Source organism: Bos mutus, chromosome 4 (assembly GCF_027580195.1).
Source record: "Bos mutus isolate GX-2022 chromosome 4, NWIPB_WYAK_1.1, whole genome shotgun sequence".
NCBI lineage: Eukaryota > Metazoa > Chordata > Mammalia > Artiodactyla > Bovidae > Bos > Bos mutus.
Genome location: NC_091620.1, coordinates 53,746,864 through 53,765,324, shown reverse-complemented (window position 1 = coordinate 53,765,324; position 18,461 = coordinate 53,746,864). Strand labels below are relative to the sequence as shown.

The 18,461-nt window shown below is 53.1% G+C and overlaps 1 protein-coding gene across 5 annotated transcripts in view; it reads right to left on the bottom strand.

The window, feature by feature from the left end:
* The window catches only part of ADCYAP1R1 (ADCYAP receptor type I), a 107,649-nt gene that overhangs the window by 55,197 nt on the left and 33,991 nt on the right, over nt 1-18,461 (bottom strand). For 2 of the 5 annotated variants that reach the window (XM_070369495.1, XM_070369499.1), the window contains exon 1: nt 6,829-7,199. The exons of 1 other annotated variant lie outside the window; for it this stretch is intronic. The gene's annotated coding sequence lies outside the window, so the exon portion shown is untranslated. Of the gene's footprint in view, nt 1-6,337; nt 6,457-6,828; nt 7,201-18,461 lie in introns of those variants that run through there. 2 more of the 5 variants (XM_070369498.1, XM_070369496.1) reach the window with 2 other exon arrangements.

Here is an 18,461-nt window from a genome sequence, read left to right as displayed (position 1 = left end):
CCTCTGTCACATTCAAAATGGGAACATCAGGTCTGCACTTTTATTCACTAATGGCTAACATTTATTAAACAGTCAGTACGTGCCAGGCACTCTTCCAAACAATAAATATACATTATCTCATTTCACCTGCCCCAAACCTATGCCATCTTTACTAGCATTATCCTCACTCTACAGCTGAGAAGACTGAGGCACAGAGAGGGTAGGCAACTTCCCCAAGGTCACACAGCAAGCATGTGGTAGAGCTGGGGAGTGAACCGAAAGAGCCTGGCTTCAAAGCTTGTGCACTCCATCCCTATGCTCCCACCACTCTCTGTTATTGCTAAAAGGAAGACCAGCTCAGAATCCATTGGTATCCTAATAGCAATCCCTCTCACATCCCCTGGACTAGTGAGGCCGTCTGCTACCCCTCTACCCACATTTCTATGTCTGAAGCTCCCTACATGGAAGAGTTCATGACAGACATAGCATTTCAGACCTGAAATGGACTTTGAAGGCCACCTCCCCATGGTACTGAGCTTCCTGTGGGGAAACTGAGTCCAGAGTTGGGGAGACACTTCCCAAGGTCACCCAAAAGAGAGTTCTGGAGCCTTGCCTGGCAGGAATGGATGTGTGACAAATATGCAGACTACAGGGGAGTCGGCTCCCCCCTCCAGACTTGGGAGGGCCTGCCCTCCTCAGGACCTACAAGCCCAGTGACTGGCCTGGAGCAGGAACAGCAAGAGCAGCCGTGTCCTGCAGCGAGCCACTGCGCCAGGCACACAGGAAGACGGCATCATCAGTCAGCACACCGGAGCCAGCAGTGACTCACTGGGCTCTGCATGGAGTGGGAGGGGACTTGGAGACCCTGCAGCATCTCCCACGCTGCCCCACACCCTGAAGGACCCTCTCTGTAGCCCTCCCTGCTGAGATGGTCCAGTTTCTAGGCTTGGGAGCTCAGCCCTCTCTAGGGCCCCCAGGGGAAGCTTTGATGTCTTTCCACCACATCCTTCCAGGCCAGCCCTGAGCAGCACAGGTTCCTCTGTCTCCTGGGAGTGCCCACTGGAGGAGAGCAGCATCTCACTCTTCTTCTCCGTGGAGGCGCATAGCCCTGGGTCCCTCCTCTGTCCTCATGGGGTTGGGGCATCTGCTATTGGCATCTCCTCTGGCCGTTCAGCATCCGTCCCCATCATGGAGCAGTGCCAAGCCTGGACACCAGATCGAAGACGACCCAGAGAAAGTGGACCATTCACCTCCCTTACTCTACACATGCCCCCTTTACTTATGAAACCTGAGCAGCACCCACCCCTGACTTCCTCCTCTCCCTCCTAGTACAGGGGACCAGAGAGGGAAGGCTGAAAAATGAAACACTGCCCCTCCAACTCACCCCTCAAATGGAGGGAACTTAACTTGTTTCTGGGAAAGAAGAACCTCTTTTTTCACCAATAAGGTCAGAGCTGATAAAGGTCAGTGCCCAACGCTGCAGTGAGGGGAGTTCTGGCAATGGACAGATTAATCATTAATGCAAATGTTCTTCTTTGATGTTCAAATGTTCCCCTTTCAAAGTCTAGTTCCCGGAGGCCTATGCACAGCAGAAGACAGAAGTCATATCCCTGAAAGGGTCTCCTACTATTCTTACACATAGGGAACCCAGGCTCAGGAAAGGCTGGGCATACACGGGCACTGGTGGCATGTGTGTGTGTGTGTGTGTGTGTTCGTCACTCAGTCATATCTAACTCTTTGCAACCCCATGGACTGTAGCCTGCCAGGCTCTTCTGTCCATAGGCAAGAATACTGGAGTGGGTTGCCATTCCCTTCTCCAGGGTAGAAGAGAATGCCTGAAGCGTCTGCCTACAATGCGGGAGACCTGGGTTCTATCCCTGGGTCGGGAAGATCCCCTGGAGAAGGAAACGGCAACCCACTCCAGTATTCATGCCTGGAAAATCCCATGGACTGAGGAGCCTGGTGGGCTACAGTCCGTGGGGTCGCAAAGAGTCAGACACGACTGAGCGACTTCTCTCTTCTTCTCCAAGGGATCTTCCCAACTCAGGGATTGAACCTGGGTTTCCTGCATTGCAGGCGGATTCTTTACCATCTGAGCCACCAGGGAAGCCCACCCATTGTTAATAACGTCTCATTTCATAAGTGAGGGTTAGAGGCCCAAAGTGACCCAGAGTCTTTCTCAAGGTCACGCTGCCAAACCTTTCCACACTAGCTAGTCCAGGCGCATCTCCTATCCCTGAAGGGTCCTAGGAATCCTCTGTCAGGGACAGCCCCCCAAGGGCCTGGAAGAGGAAGAAGGGAGAAGAATGGAAATCAGGAAAGAGAAGATAAAAGAAAGGGGAGAGCATGAGGAGGGGCGGGAGGTGATGGAAGGCAGTGGGAGGCAGGGGTGGGAGGAGAGGGCATAGTGCGGGAGGGGAAACAGGAAGCAGGCACTGGTTTGCGGATGGGTGACTGTGCCCCTCCCAGGCCGGTCCTGAGGCTCGAGGCCGGTGGGATGGAGAGCGTGGCCATCTGCACTGAGCCTCTTGCTAACCAACCGTCCCTCTGGAGGGGATGCTGACCCCTGGAAGGGATGGCCAGCTCTGACTGGCACCTGGAACAAGTAGGGCACTCGGTGGGGACCCTAAAACTCGAGGGCTGCCTGGTGATGAGCTTAGAAAGGTGACTGAAGAGTGTTGAGGGACCCAGCAAGGTGAGGGGTGGTGAGATGGTGGAAGGTTGGTGCCAGTCTGGAATGCCAGGGACGCAGCAGCCTAGTTACAGGAGAGAGGGCTGGGGCACTGAAGAGTTTCAGGCAGGGGACTGAAGTGCTAGGCTTCTCATTTAGGGAATATTTCTCAGAAGGCTGGTGAGCTCAGTGGAAGAAGAAAACACAAGCAAAAAACCTGGGATCCAGGTAGAGGAGATGGTGGTCTGGGCAGGGAAGGGCAGCTGGAATGGGAAGTGGAGGACAGAATCCAGAGACTTGAGAAAGTGGAGAAAGATCTCCCATGCCTCTCCTCTGGGGAAACGGCAGGAAAGAAATGTCAGAAGGGGACAGGAGGGATAGGAGAAACTGAGCAGGACCCGGTCCACCACACAGCCTTAAATCAGAAGCTGGAACATTCAGGGGTATCCACAAAGGGACTCTATGTTTTATTCCCCAGCCACCCCTCAGTGGTGCCCATTTGTCATGGGAGAAAGGTGACCACTAAGGCAATGCATGGAGCTGGGATAAGAGAGTGCAGGTATTCCACAAGGACAATACAACCTCCTATCACCACTTCCAGGAAGCCCAGCCTGGCTGCACCCACCTCCACTGGCCTCACCCTCCTCTGACAACCACCAGACCTAGATGAGGAAACCCCTCACCCCTGCCGGGGCTGTTTCAGGTCTCATCCTTGTCTTTACGAGTTTGAAGTCTTGTCCGAAAACAAGGGGCATGCCCTGGTTTCCCTGCGGGTTTTCCTCCTGGTGGAGATGGGCATGTCCTTGGCCAACAGGGTGAATGGGAGAGGGGCTCAGGACCTGTTTGGTGAGTCCAGTGACATGATATCCTTTCATTTTCAGGCATGAACACCATCTCCAGGTGTCCTTAGCATGGGAGATGTATAACATGAACCCAGCAGAAGCTTGTCTAGGATGCTGAGGTCAGGCATTAAATAGACAGGTACCCTGAGCTCCAGGCAGGGTGAAGACAGGCATCCAGGGGACCCTGGAGCAATGTGGGCTCCCAGGACTAAAGCTCCTCCATTCTTCCACCTCTTAAACCACTTCTCTTTGCTAACCTATAGCCCAGAAGATCACAAACCCTTCTAGCAGATTGGATCCAGCCTGTCACCTATTTTTATACAGTCAGGGAGCCAAAAATGGTTTTTACATTTTCAAATGGTCAGGAAAAAAATCAAAAGGCTCATATTTCATGACACAGGAAAACTGTGTGAAAATCAAATTTGTGGCCATAAATAAAGCTCATCAGAACACAGCTCTGCTCATTTGCATAAGTAGCATCTATGGCTGCTTTTACGTTATGACAGCAGAATGAAGCAGTTGCAACGGAGTGCACAGCCAGCAAAAGCCTAAAATAATTTACTATCTGGCCCTTTGCAGAAAAAGCCTGCCAACCCTCGTTCCAGCCTCACGCAACACACACACACTTTCTCCATTCAGTGTCAACGTCGTGCACATGGACACTCGTTAGTGTCTAAGGCAGACTTTGTGGTCTTCATGAACAGACACCTCAGTCCCCAGGCGTGTCCAGATTTGTGTGACAGGGTGTGTCTCCATGTCCATGTGCGTGTCCCCATGTCCCTACGTATGTTGCTCTCTGCTGTTGTATGTTTGCCCTGGCTTTCTGGCAGGTGCCACAGGAAGTCTTGATGCCACTCCAGCGGTGTGTCACTCCCTCTCTGTGTGTCACTGTGGGGGTGGCTGTCACCATGTGCCTCTGACGGCATCCAGGGCTTAGTGCAAGCATGCTGCAGCTGATGAGTTTCCAGACTGCATGTTGCCAGGCAGCCAGACCACTAGTCCCAGCCCATTCAGACCCCAGACTCATAGATTCCTCCATGCAGGGGTAATCGAGGCTTCCAGGGGCTCTAGGCCTACCTGTCTGGGGCACGGGATCTCTGCTCACATACCTCCCCAGACAGGAAACCACCTGTCACCCGCAGGTGTCGGCTCCACGCTGGGGTGGCTCCTGGGGAAGCGAGGCCTCTCTGGCACCGAGCTGAGCCTGTGCTCTGTGCTCGGCGCTCCTTGGTTCTGCCCTCTAGCAGACAGCACAAGGTGTCCTCCCTTAGTGCCAGCCCTGGTCAGGGAAATCCGGGAGACCGGATACCTGGGACACATAACCTGTGGCCACATCCCCAGGAAGAACGCCACTTTGCGGCCTTAAGTCTTGTCTTTCCTAGCCTTCCAGGTATCTATGTTGATCTGTAAACCCCCATTTTGTTTTATTTGGATTATTCAACAGGAATCGAGGGAGTTTCCCAAAGTAGGGGCATGGCAGAGAGGGGTGGCCGCGTAAAAAGGGTGGATTCCAGTGTTTCTCCAATCAACTCCCTGCTCACCCAAACCTGACATAAAACAAGACTTAATGGATCTTTCAGCCTGATTAGTTCCCAGAACATAGGCAAAAGTCCTTCAGGAATCTCCCCATAGACATTCCCTCTCATTGCAAACAGGGGCAAACAGAGTCATACATCCCGTTCCAGGCACAGAATCACGTACGAATGACCCAGGGCAGGGGCGGGAAGGCACCGGTTCAGCTCCCTGGCCACCCACACACACTTGTTGATGAACTGTTTGGAAGATCTGGCCAGGGCCTGCTCCGGTGTGTTCTATTTCTAATTTATAAACTCAAATTTTGACTGGTGTCCAGACTGGCACCTCTGCTTGTCCTCCCCAAGGTCAGAAGGGTAGGATTCATCTGGGTAGGGACTAGGGGTTCTGCCAACCCCACCTGCACCCAACACCAACTCAGACTGGCCTTCTGAGATAATCTGAGTGCTGCTCCTCCCACTCCCCACAACCCCTCCAAGGCTCATATAGTTTTTTAACCCCTCCAGAGGCCCACAGCCACTCAGAAGCCTCTAGCCTGACCTTCAGAATGCTTTTCTGCCTCTCTCCAGGGAAAGCTGCCCCCCTCTGACTGTGTAGCCCCCTCTCACTTCCCAGCTGCCCCCCACCCCACGCAGGGCTGCTCACTGGAAAAGCCAAATGCCATGTCTTTTCTTTTGGTAGTCGGGAGGAGGGTGCTAGAGGAGATAAAGGAGACTGATGCACCTGTACTAAAAGCATAGAAATCCTCTGGAGAATTGGCAGGGGTCCACCCTCCCTCCCCCAGCAGCTTTCAAAGTGGGTCTCAGCACCTTCCAGGGGTGAGCTTCCACTCCCAGCTCCACATGAAATACAATCAGTTTGTGGCTGGGCTCCCTCCTGAGTGTCTAGCTCCATCCAGTGGCACTCTGGCCGCTTCTAACCCACCACCCCCGCTTCCGGCCCCCGAGCCCCCTCCTGCAAACCTGCAAAGGTCCTGCCTGCCCAGGTTGCCGGCCCCTGCCTCCCATAGCTGCAGCGGGAGCCTGTGCCTTTAAGGAAGCCGGCAGGGGTCTCATCTCAGGCGGGCCCACTTCAGCCAGGGGAGACCGACACGTTTCTCCCACAGGCCCTGGTGGGCCGTTTCCTCCGCGGAACCGCAGAAACCCAGGCATCCCGACCCCTGCCTCTGCACCGCGGGAAACCCAGAGACAACGCTCTTTTGAACCATTGCGAAGGTGTCACTACTCCGGAACGTTATACACGCTGTAGTACTTCACCCTCTACACAGCATGTCCCGAGCCCACCCTCAAAAACCCCATGAAGACTGCGGTACCCAGCCCCCAGGGAACCCTCCAGCGTTGCCTTCCCGATCGGATCCGCGTAGCCGTCTGCTTCAGGAGTAGGTAGACAGGTCCCTCTGGGTCCCTCCGGTCGCAGTGCCTTCCTGCCCTGGTCCTCCCTATGGCACGAGGAGGGGCGCCCGGGAGCTAGCCCATCCCACCCGCTGCTGGCTGCAGGGATCGGTATCTCCGGGGCGCGATCCCAGATACGGGGTGGAGGCAGGGGGGGCGGGGGGGTGGGTTCGGGACAGAGGGTGGCAGAGTGTCGCGCAGGAAGGAAGCAGCGGCTGGAGAGGGCTTCATTTCGGTTTTGGGAGGTTGGCCCCGCTCTGGCCCTGGCCCGCTCTCCGTCGGTGAAGGACGCGGCTGGCGGAGACAGCTGAGCTGGAGGAGGGGGTCCCGTAGCCCCGGAGGGGCGAAGGTTCTGGAGTCGGGGGAGGGCGGATGAGGCGCAGAGGGGCAAGGGCGGAGGGGCGGCGCTTACCTGCTCACCCAGGGGCCTCGCGGCGGGGCCGCGGGCTGCGGGTCTGCCCGGGGCAGACTCCGCGGGGAGGGCGCGCAGCGGCGAGTCCGCGCCCCGCTCCGCCCAGGGATGGGGAGCTCGTGCGCTGAGTAGCGCGCGCAGAGCCCGATCTCCGCGTCTGTGTGTCCGCCCGGCGCCGGTGTCCGTGGGTCCCTGCGCGGCGGCGAGCTTGTGCGCACGCGGGGACCACGCTCGCCTGGAGCCGCTGCCGCCGCCGCCGCCGCTGTCAGTCGCCGCCCGGGGCCCGAGCGCGAGGCCCCCGGCCTTCCCTAGCCCGCCCCGCGCCGCGCGTCCGCCCAGCCTGGTCTGCCTTGCCGGAGAGGCACCGCCTCCACCGCGAAGCCAGGCCGGGGGCAGGAGGGAGGCGACCGACCACCGCCTCCCCCCGTGCTTCGCAGGCTGGGGGGTGGGGTGCAGGCCAATGGGCGCCCGGGGGAGGGGTTAGGGGAGCCGGACCCCGCCCGCCGCAGACCAGAGCAGGAGCTTTGGCGTGGAGACCCGGGGGCGAGGATGAGGAGGCGACAATCCCCCTCTGTCGCCCGGCTTCCGGGACTCAGTCCCGGGGCTCACCTCCCTCCTTTTAACCCTCCCGAAATACCCAGAGCGAGAAACCATCAGTCTTCTCCCTCCCACGTCCTTCTGATTCCCTGTCAGAACCAGTTCCTCCTCCTCCAGGAAGCCTTCCTTACAGGGCAAGTGCCAGACTCCCCTTGGGATTTTTCTTTGCCCCCACAGCCCTGGACTGGGAAAGTCAGCTAGCTTCTGGGAGCCTGTCCGAATGTCTTCAAATGTGATCGCCTCTATGGCCAAAAAGGGAGGTTGGGGTGCCTTACAGGGGCGCCCTACAGCAGCTTAAAACAACACTGCTCTGGGCTCAGATTGTCTGGCTCCAGTCGAGGCTGTGCCAGGGGTAGCTCTGTGCGCTGGGGTTAGGTGACTGGGTGTCTCTGAGCCTCAGCTATTTGCCTGTACAGGGGCATCACAGTACCTCCCCCCCCAACCCCCCACCTCTTGTCAACAGCATTAAACAAGACTAGGACTAAGTAGGTTTTCACTGATTTTACTTCCTCACTAATGAATTAATTACTATTGCTACACGAACTCAATGGACATGAGTTTGAGCAAAATCCAGGAGACACTGAGGAACAGGAAAGCCTGGCTTGCTGCTGTCTGTGGGGTCACGAAGAGTCGAACATGACTTAGAGCCTGAACAACTGTCATTGTACTGCTCAACCTCCTCCTGGTATAGATGGATAAGCTGAGGCTTAGTGAGGGGAACTGACTGACTCTTTGCAACCGTAAGGACTACAGCCTTCCAGGCTCCTCTCCATGGCAGCCTCCAGGCAAGAATACTGGAGTAGGTTGCCATGCCCTCCTCCAGGGAATCTTCCCAACCCAGGGATAGAACCTGAGTCTCTTGTGTCGCCTGCATTGGCAGATGAATTCTTTACCACTAGTCAACCTGGGAAGCCCCAAGCAGGTCAAGGTCAGGTAGCCAGTTGGTGGCAAAGCCAAAGCCCAACCAAGAACAGTTAGTTACATACTCCCATGCCAAGCACTTACCCTCTGCCCACCCCCACCAGCCAACCACTGCTCCTACTTGCCCCTGCTCATGGCTTCTTGGTCCCACCCCAGGTGTCAGCATCTGAAGAGCTCCCTCCATACCCCAGCCCACAGCTCTGCAACCAGGCTCTGGCTTTCCTTATTCAAGAGTTTTGGGTATGCCACCTTCTTAAGGAAGCTTCAAGAAGGAGGAGGAGGAAGAGAGAGACTTGAGCTCCTTTCCTTGGGAATTCTTGCTCAGCTGAGGAGGAGAGGACTGGAGGATGGAGCAGGACTCCATAAGGGAAACAAAGGAAGTATTGGAGTGTCCAGAAAGTCTGCTCAGTGAGTTGATGGTTTCTCTCTACAACACAGTGAACCCTGGCCCCCTCTGGTACACCACAGTGTTGGTCTGCATGGATCACATCTCTTTCAGTCCAGGAAAGCTTCCTGGAAGAGGAGGATGTTAGTTCTTATCTGTATCAATAAAGAGTGAGACCCCTCTGGAGAGAAGAGGGCTCGGTGCCTTGGTCAAGTCAGACAGACAAGACCAGCAGGACTTCCCTCCAGACCTGAGTAGACCCCTTTCTAGACTGTTGCCTGACCCCTGGCACCTTCCTTTCATCCGTCTCCAACCCGGGTGTTTGAAAATCAAATGAGATGTTGTGTGTGAAAGTGTTCTGTAAACTGTGAAACGTGAGGAGAAAGGAGGGGCTACCGCCATCTCAGAGTCAGGAGGGAAGCATGGAACTCAGGACACTGGAGGCACGAAGTGTGACGAAGGTCACCTGCGGCTGTCCGGCTGTCCCTGGAAATGTCCACAGTCAGGCGACTAGAGGAGGACCCTTGGCTCAGAGCCAGCCTTCATTTCCACATTTACTCTCTTTTCCATACCTCAGGTCCCCCTCTGGGCTCTGGAACACCTGCTCTCTGTTTTGTGTCCCAGATGTGTGTCTTGCTTGGTGTGGGCAGTGAGCAGGTTGAGCATCCCTTCCCCCCTCTGCCTGGGCAGCCAGTGGACAGGAATTAACCTGAAGTCCTCCGCCCACATCCCTTTCCTTCACCTCTTCCCACTTTGCCGTCAGGCTCCTAGCCAGAGGGCAGGCTCCTAGCTGACCACAGCTAGGGGTCAGCCAGGGCTCCGGGTCCCACTGTGCCATCCATGCCCAGCATGGAGCAGGTAGGGGTGGAAATCCAGCTCCTGCTCTGCCTGCTGCCCACTAAGCCAGGCACATAGAGTCCACCATAAGGGACACTTCTTATAGTTGGTTCTGGACAGGGCACCTCTCTACTGTCTCCAAGGTGTTGCAGTCCTTATAGGTGGCTTCTAATCCCTACCGTACCTAATGACATCAGTTTAGATGAGCCACAGGAATGAGCATCATCAGAGCTGGGATCCAGGAAGGCTGACTCGTCCCCTTCTCTATGAATGAAGCACCCAAGCCTGGAGGGGCCACAGGATGAGCCCGAGGACGCATTTAGTCTGGGGACTAAAGTTTGTGTCCGTGTGCCCAGTTTGGTGTTGTTTGACCTAGCTAACAGCCCCAGTCATTCTGGAGCAGGCTGGGTTCTCATGCCCCAGACTGTTCTCCACCCATGCAGACATACAGCTCTGGTCTCTCCAGACAAGCCTGGTTCTCCTTCAGCAGGAGCTATGCCAATTCTGGTCTCCCAGACTGGGCCTCCCCAAGGACAGGACCAGACTTTCTTTTTCCTCCTCACCCTGCCTGCCTGGCTTCATTCAGGGAGACTGGAGGCCAAGGGACCACCTATGGGACCACCCGCTCCTCCCAGAGGACCCCTGGAGTTTCCTTCTTTCCCCTGGGGTGGGAGGCTGGGGTCTCCTCAACAGTTTTTCCCTCCCCTGAGGTGCTCATTGCCTCAGCTCCCTTCCACAAGCCAGCCAGCCAGGCGGGCAGCAGCCGAAAAAGATGGATTTTAATTCAATTTTCTGAGATGTGGCAGAGGGAGATGGATGCCAGGCTGCCATATCCAGCATTTGTCTCTCCTGAGCACTGGTTCCCTCCGTGACTCTCAGCCCCTACCCACCCCACCCCATGCCAGCCACACCAGTCCAGCTGCGCAGGCGGGGAGAACAGCACATTTGAGGACACCGAGGCGTTTTTATTGTACAATAAACAGCTGACATTTGCTGAATGCTCACCTTATCTTGAGCCAGTGGTTTCCAACCTTCCGGTGCTACAGAATCCTTGGGGAGCTTTAAAAATGTCCCCATGCCTAAGTCTCACCACCAAGATCAGTACAGTCTGTGGTAAGGCCTGGGCAAAAGGATTTTTTTAAAAGCTCCCCAGTGGATTGTAATGTGCAGCCAAGGCTCAGAACCACTGTCATAGCCCTGTGTTAAATGCCTTCCTTGTGCGTGTCACAAGGTGGCATGCTCACATGTCTGGAACCCTGAGAGGTATGCCAAGGGACCATCCCTCAGTGCCCTCACAACCATCAGCAGCCCCTTTTACCTCCTCTGGGAACTATTCATATACATATGTTTTTGTTTTCTACATGCTCCCAGCCATGAAAAGGATGGGAAAGTAACTGCCTTCTGTACATTTGCCCATCTAATTCCTATTTGGGGAATATGCTGGGCCTTGCATGGCAGGCTGTGGAGTCTGGGTTTCTTTCTATGAAGGAGCAAAATGCTGACCCTGGGTCACTTCTCACGCAAGCCCGTGCACAGTTCCAGGGGAAGTTTGATTCTGAAGGGCCTCTGGTCACCCCCTGCATCTGTGCTGGAGTCAGCCCAGAAACACAGTGGGGTGAGCAGGGAGGCTCTGGAAGGTCAGTCCCATGATGGTGCGTAGGGCAGGCCCAGTGCCTCTAAAGCTCCCCTCTTCAGCAGACAGTCTGTAGGGACATCCAGGTAGCAGGCCTGGGCTCCCCGGGGAGAGCACAATTCCAGAAGCAGGCTTGCTGCCCTCTCACCCAGGGGGCAGCATCCTCAGCGGATACACCAGTACCCTCCAGAGCCTTTTCAGCTACCCCAGGGACCCTTGAAATTTTCTAAGAAACCAAGGCAATAAACACCATGCTACTTAGACCCATGGTTTTCAGACTGTTCTCCAGGAACTCTAGAATACTTGAAGCTGCCTCACCAGAAACCTGGCGCACAGACGGAAGGAAGGCATGTTCTCAGAGCCTCCTGGGAGCTCCTCAGAGCTCAGGAGTTCTGCATCCTCTCTGTTCCATACCCACAGGGCATGGTGATGGATGAGGGTGAGCAAGGGGAGAACTGTCAGAGGAAGAGAAAGAGACCAGGGGTCACCGATTTGGGAATCCTAAATTCTAAGTGCAGACTTGACTGGTTAAGCACCCCATTTCACAGAGAAAGCAAATGAGGCTCAACAGGAATGACTGGCTCAAAGTCATAAAAGCTAATTATTATCAGAGCTGGGGCCACATACCAGATCTCTGGATTTCAAGTCCTGAGTTCTGTCCCCTGAACCATAACTCTTAGAAAGGAAGAGGATCTTCTTGGGAGGTGGAAAGTGTAGGTAACTGTGAGTAGGCATCAAAAGAGGTAAAAGTGAAATGGAATATTACTCGGCCATTAAAACAATGAAATAATGCATCTGCAGCAACATGGATGGGCCTAGAGATTGTCATACTGAGTAAAGTAAGTCAGACAGAGAAGGAGAGATAGTGTTTGACTTCTCTTATATGTAGAATCTAAAAAGAAATGATACAAGTGAACTTACAAAACAGAAAGAGACTCTCAGAGGATGAACTTAAGGTTGCTGGGAGGGAAGGATGGGGCATGGGATAATTAGGGAGTTTGGGGTGGACATGATACACTGCCATATTTAAAATGGATAGCCAACCAGGACCTACTGTGTACACATGGAGCTCTGTTCAATGTTATGCGGCAGCCTGGATGGGAGGGGAGTTTGGGGGAGAATGGATCCATGTATATGTATGGCCGAGACCCTTCACTGTTCGTGTGAAATCATCACAACATTGTTTGTTAATTGGCTATATCCCAATACAAAATAAAAAGTTTTTTAAAAAGAGGCAAAATTGAGAGATACATGTGAAGAGCCAAATGTCCTATCTCTGTCCCCCGTGTACATAAGTACCCAACTGCAGCCTCTGGCCTGGAGAAGGATTCTTTACTAGCTGAGCTACAAGGGAAGCCTCCCACACACCCAAATACACATACTTATTGCTGCATTCAGAGCGTGGTTCCCAGGTGGCACTTGTGGTAAAGAACCCGCCTGCCATTACAAGATACATGAAACACGGGTTCGATCTTTGGGTGGGGAAGGCACCCAAGGCACGGGTTCGATCTTTGGGTCCTTCTCCCTTGAAGAAGGACATAGCAACCCACTCCAATATTCTTGCTTGGAGATTCCCATGGATAGAGGAGCCTAGCAGGTTACAGTCCATAGGGGTTGCAAAGAGACAGACACGACTGAAGCGACTTAGCACGCATTGCTGCATGGGAGTGTTCGCCACACAGGCGCACATGTGCTTCTCTGTCCATTAGGTATGCCCAGAGGTGCATTCGCCTAGGGTCCAAACATGCTCTCACACACGCACACGGGCACCATCCACAGATCTGCCGGGCAAAAGTACACCGTCTCTACCAAGAGAGGCCATTTCTCTCTTGTAGAATTGAGCCAGGCAGTGGGCCACTCTGCACAGGCAGAGCTTCATCACTGTCAGGCAGTTCTCCTCGTAAAGCAGAGTTTCCCATTCACCTTCCGTAGTCCCCTCCTCAGGGACTCAGCTGTTTACCCATGAGAGCCAAATACCCTGCGGGAACTCTGGTGGAAGGAGAATGCGTATTTCCATTCCATCTCCAATTCTCTATTCACCGGACTTTCTTTTCTTCCCTGCACCTCCATCCTCCCCATCTTCACTGGCACACTCTGGAGTTGGTGTGAGGTTTTCCACTGCGAGACAGGCCCCTCCTGGGCACTCTCCAAAGGGCCTCACTGCAGGTGTTCAAGAGCCACGTTGCTCACTGCCCTCAGTCTGGCTCCAGCTCCTGCTGGATTGGGCCCCCACACCCCTTGCTGGCCCTCCCCACCCCTTGCAGGTCCCACAGAAAAAGCCTGGTCCTGCTTGCTGTTGTTCCAGTTTCCTCAGAGCCTGACTTGTCTTCCTGGAAAATAACAGTGCACCCGGCCCAGCACAAGTCCTAGCTTTCACGCGGGACCCCAGCAAGCAAGCACGGAGGTGTAGAAATTACAGATAATTCATGTGGGAGGAGGCAGCAAGCGTGAGGCATGGATCCAGCCGTTCCCAGAAAAGCAACTCAGGATAATAGGGGGCCTGTGACGGGCTGAGCCCTGACTCGGTGTCGTGCAAACGATGCTGATAATTATATTAAAAGTAGGGCAAATAGAACGTTCTTTGACAACCAACTTTGGGAGCAGGTTGGCAGCTGATGAAACAATTCTTTGCCACGGCTGATGGGAGCATTGTCTGCTGGGAATTCACTGGGGGTGCTGGGGCTCTGGGCCCTGAGTGGGGGCTGGGAAGATAGAGCTGGCAGGATGACCTTGACCCAAGACCTTGTAGGTACTCAGGGGCGGAATATGTAGATCAGGCTTCTACTGCAGGGTAACAAGTTCCCACCAACTTGGCAGTTTAAAATAATGCACATTGATTATGTCATGGTTTCCCTAGGGCAGGAGTACAGGTGGAGTCCCCTGCTCAGGTGTCTTAAGACTGCAAAGTGTCAGTCAGGTCTGGGGTCTCATCTGAGGCTCAGGGTCTTCTTCTAAGCTTGTCGATAGAATCTATTCCATATGGTTGAGGGGCTGAGCAGTCAGCTTCCGGGACCCCATCTGGTCCTCTCTAGAACATGACAGTTTGCTTCTTGAAGGCCAACAGGAGAGAGACTGATGCCTCCGTCTTTGAAGTCTAGACTCTCTCTTAAAGGGCTCATTTGATTATCTCAAATTGTCTTGGGCTAATCTTCCTTTTGACAAATTTAAAGTCAAAGCATCATGTGTGTGTGCTTAGTCACTCCATCCTGTCTGACTCTCTGCAACCCCATGGACTGTAGCCTGCCAGGCTCCTCTGTCCAGGGAATTCTCCAGGCAAGAATACTGCAGTGGGTAGCCATTCCCTTCTCCAGGGGATCTTCCTGAACCAGGGATCAAACCCAAGTCTCCTGCATTGCAGGCAGATTCTTTACCATCTGAGCCATACAGGGAAGCCCAACAACCTCTACAAAATCTTTCCCCTTTGCCATGTAACTAGCCTAACCAGGGAAGTAAAATCCATTATATTTCTACATCCTGTCCATATCTGAGAGGAGGGACTTGTGTGGGCTTGTATCCCAGGGCACCTTACAATCCTGTCTACTGAGGTCCCTGTCATCTAGAGACTGAATGTGAGAGATGGGGTGGGAACAACTTTGACCAAAGATCTCTGAGGTCACAACCCATGTTAGTCTTGTTCCATCCAAGTGTTTGGCATGAAATCTGTGCTCAGGAAATATTTTTCAGTTGAATAAGTGAGTCACCAACTCCTACCTCCAATATACAGGTGGGGAAGCCAAGACTAGAGAAAGGAAAGTACTTTTTCAAGTCATCCAAGGCAACTGATGGCTAAGTCGGAAAACAATAAGCACTGCCGCTAATTGAGCAGTTACTGTGTGCCAGACATCACGATTGGTTATTTTACCAGCTCCTTGAATTGTCATAAAGCTGTGTGATTAGGGATGATGAATACCCAAGGTTTACAGATGAAGAGACCAAGTCTCAGGGAGGCGAAGTAATTTTTCCAAAGATGCTGCTGGCACCATCACAAATCAGGACTCAAGCTCGCTCAACTTGATCCCCACGTCCCTGGGGCTCCCTTCTCCATGCTGAGTTGTCTGTGTCTGCAGGTGGGACAGACTGAGAGCAGCAGGAGGAGGCCGTGTGTGTACTTGGGGATGCTTGGTCACCTTCCCCCGTGACTCTGCCTTCCCGTGGGGATTAAGTCATCACCGTTTCACACTGGGCCACCCAGAGCCTGACAAGGCAGGGAGGTCTTTCTAATTACTCATAATTAGCAAGCTGATTAGTGCTGTCACATGGGACTGTCTCTGTTAGCGCTCTCCTTTGTGTTCTGGGGACAATTCTCTGGAAAGGAGGGGACCTGTCTGCATAACCAGGGAGAAGAGGATGCAGGGGAATCTGACTGGGATTGGGCAATCAGGTCATTTATCACCACAGAGACAAATATCTCACCAAGCCTACCCCTCCCACCAGATCCCCATGCGAGCTTTTTTTTTTCTTTTCCCAGATCCAGAGCACAGAGAACACACGTAGTCCATCGTGGGAGACAAGACCTGCCTTACTCCACAGGGGAGCATCCTTCCCCAGCGATCCTCATGCATCACTGCCTCTCCTTCTGTAAGTGAAAGTTGCTCAGTCATGTCTGATTCTTTGCAACCCCGTGGACTATACAGTCCTTGGAATTCTCCATGCCAGAATACTGGAGTGGGTAGCCTTTCCCTTCTCCAGGTGATCTTTCCAACCCAGGGATTAAACCCAGGTCTCCCGCATTGCAGGCGGATTCTTTATCAGCTGAGCCACGAGGGAAGCCCCTCCTTCTGTAAGGCTCTGGTCAAATGTCACTGCATTCATCATTGTCCGGCTCCTGACCCCAAGTTATAACACAGTAGGTAAGCACAGATTTTGGAGCCAGACCACTGGGTTCCCATCCTGGCTCTGCCACTTGGACAAATTATTAACCTTCTGTGCCTCAGTTCCCTCATTTTTAAAGTGGGACTGAACAGTAGTATCACATTGTTATGGCTGTGAATAAGTTAATATATGTAAATCATTAGACTTCCCTGGAGGTCCAGTGGTTAAGACTCCACACTTCCACTGCAGGGGACCTGGGTTAGATTCCTGAAACTGAGATCTTGCATGCCATATGATGTGGCCAAAAATAAATAAGAAGAACATTAGAACAGACTCTAACATAGAATAAATACAATAAAGTGTTAATAATTCCTTTGTTCTTCTTTTTCTTTATAACACTTATCACTATCTGCTATGCAACAAATATGTTGCATGTTATTTGTCTATTTGTTTAATATTTGTCTCCCCCAAGAGGATGGAAGCTGCTTGAGGGCAGGGCTTTTCTTTGCTCATTGCTTTATTCCAGCACCTGTTGAATCAGTGAGTGAATCCTACCTTCTCTCTTCTTGGGCAGAGGTTTCATTTCTCTCTGTGCTCTTCAGAAGTTCTCAAAGAGAATAAAGATGCAACTTCCATGCCCTCATCATCTTCTAACCTGTCACCTTGATTCATGACCACAGACTTTACTTCTGGAACCACAAGGTGAGTCTGTCCCATAATAACCAAATTCTACCCTGTGATGAAATGGTCTGAAACTTATGTCATAAAATCCTGGAAGCCTAGAATTCATGAATTCCTAGAATGGACTCCAGGCCTTGGAGAATTCCAGAATGGAATTCTGGAAGCTCAGAATGTAATTGCAATTTGTTGATAGAACCTAGGAATCTTGGAGAGAACACCAGAATTTCAGAACCGGGTCTTTGAGAGAACCCGGTGAGACTAGATGGCCCTGCGTTGTTGACTTCTTTGCAGTGATAAAAACAAACATAAGTTGTGCTGGTGTTCAGAGCTGAGGGGCATGGAGAGGGGCCAGGACAGTGGTGGGAAAGGGCTCCCCTGTGAGGGTTGCTAGGCGCTGGCACTGGCTGAGACAATGAGGCTGGCTAGGTAGGTGGAGCCTAAGACTGCATCCTAATGAGGATGCAGGAGGAGAAAGGAAGGGAGGGGATTGGAGCAGCATGCAGGGCATGGGCGTGGCCTGCTCTAATCCGGATTACAGCTGGCCATCCAACTGCCAGGGCCGGCTGGGCCCCAGGTCTGGCTCTGCCCTTCCCTCCAAAGGCAGGCTCAGGCTGCACAGTGCTTGGAGTTCAGACAGGTGCTCTATCCTGTTCTGAAGTCCACACCCTAGAGCAGGAGTGTGGTTAGGTTATGAGCCCCAGGAGACCTAGGGCTAAAAGGGGGAGGTGGCCAGGGGGCAGAGAATGGAGGAATCCCTCAAGAAAACGGATTGACCTAGGGTAGAATGGTAGACCTAGGGTAGAATATATGGTACTTGAGAAATTGTGCATATTAAACAGAGGTTCAATTAATGAGCCCCTAGCACTACTTCTACCCTGAATATTGACTCAATCCCAGCCAGCCCTTTGACCTGGGCTAGACACTGAACCCTGAACTTCTCTCAAATTAGGCCCCAGTCCCAGTCCCATAGGAAGCCCCTATCCCAGCTACAGACTATCCTCTAGATTGAACCCTGATCCCAGCTAAGTGCGTGCATGCTAAATCACTTCAGTCTTGTCTGATTCTTTGCAACCATATGGACTGTAGTTCTCCAGGCTCCTCTGCCCATGGAGTTCTCCAGGCAAGAATACTGGAGTGGGTTGCCATGCCCTCCTCCAGGGAATCTTCCCAACACAGGGATCGAACCTGCATCTCTTATGTCTCTGCATTGGCAGGCAGGTTCTTCACCACTAGAGCCACCTGGGGAGCCTGATCCCAGCTACACTTTCCTCCAAACAATGTTTCATGAGTCTGCAGATCTCTGAAAATAGAATTCACCTCAAAGAATCCAAAAGCCAGGAGGATTCCTTAAACTGTAAAATAGCCCCACACCTCTAAAGCTCCAGAAACAGCTACAAAGACCCGGGTTGTCTCCTCTCAAAGCCCAGAGCAAGTGGACTCTCCCCTCCCTGCTGTGGGAAGGGCTTCAGTTCAGAGGTAGTCCTGCTCCAACCTGGAAGAGAACCTGGAAGGCTGTCGGTGGACCAGACCCTGTCAAGACACTGCTGGGGATGGAGATGCAAACTGCAGCATGAGAGCCAGAGGAGCATCGGCAAAGGTGGCCCTGGTGGTATTGGAGGTGGAGATAGCTGTGGTGATGCTTGCCTGGGTGGTCTTGACAAATGAAGTTGGTGATATCGATGAACATTTGTAAGCCTAGTGATAGACATGTGCCTCATGCAGGTCTCCCAACCTCTCTGCTCTTTCCTCAACTGCACTCCTTTCTGC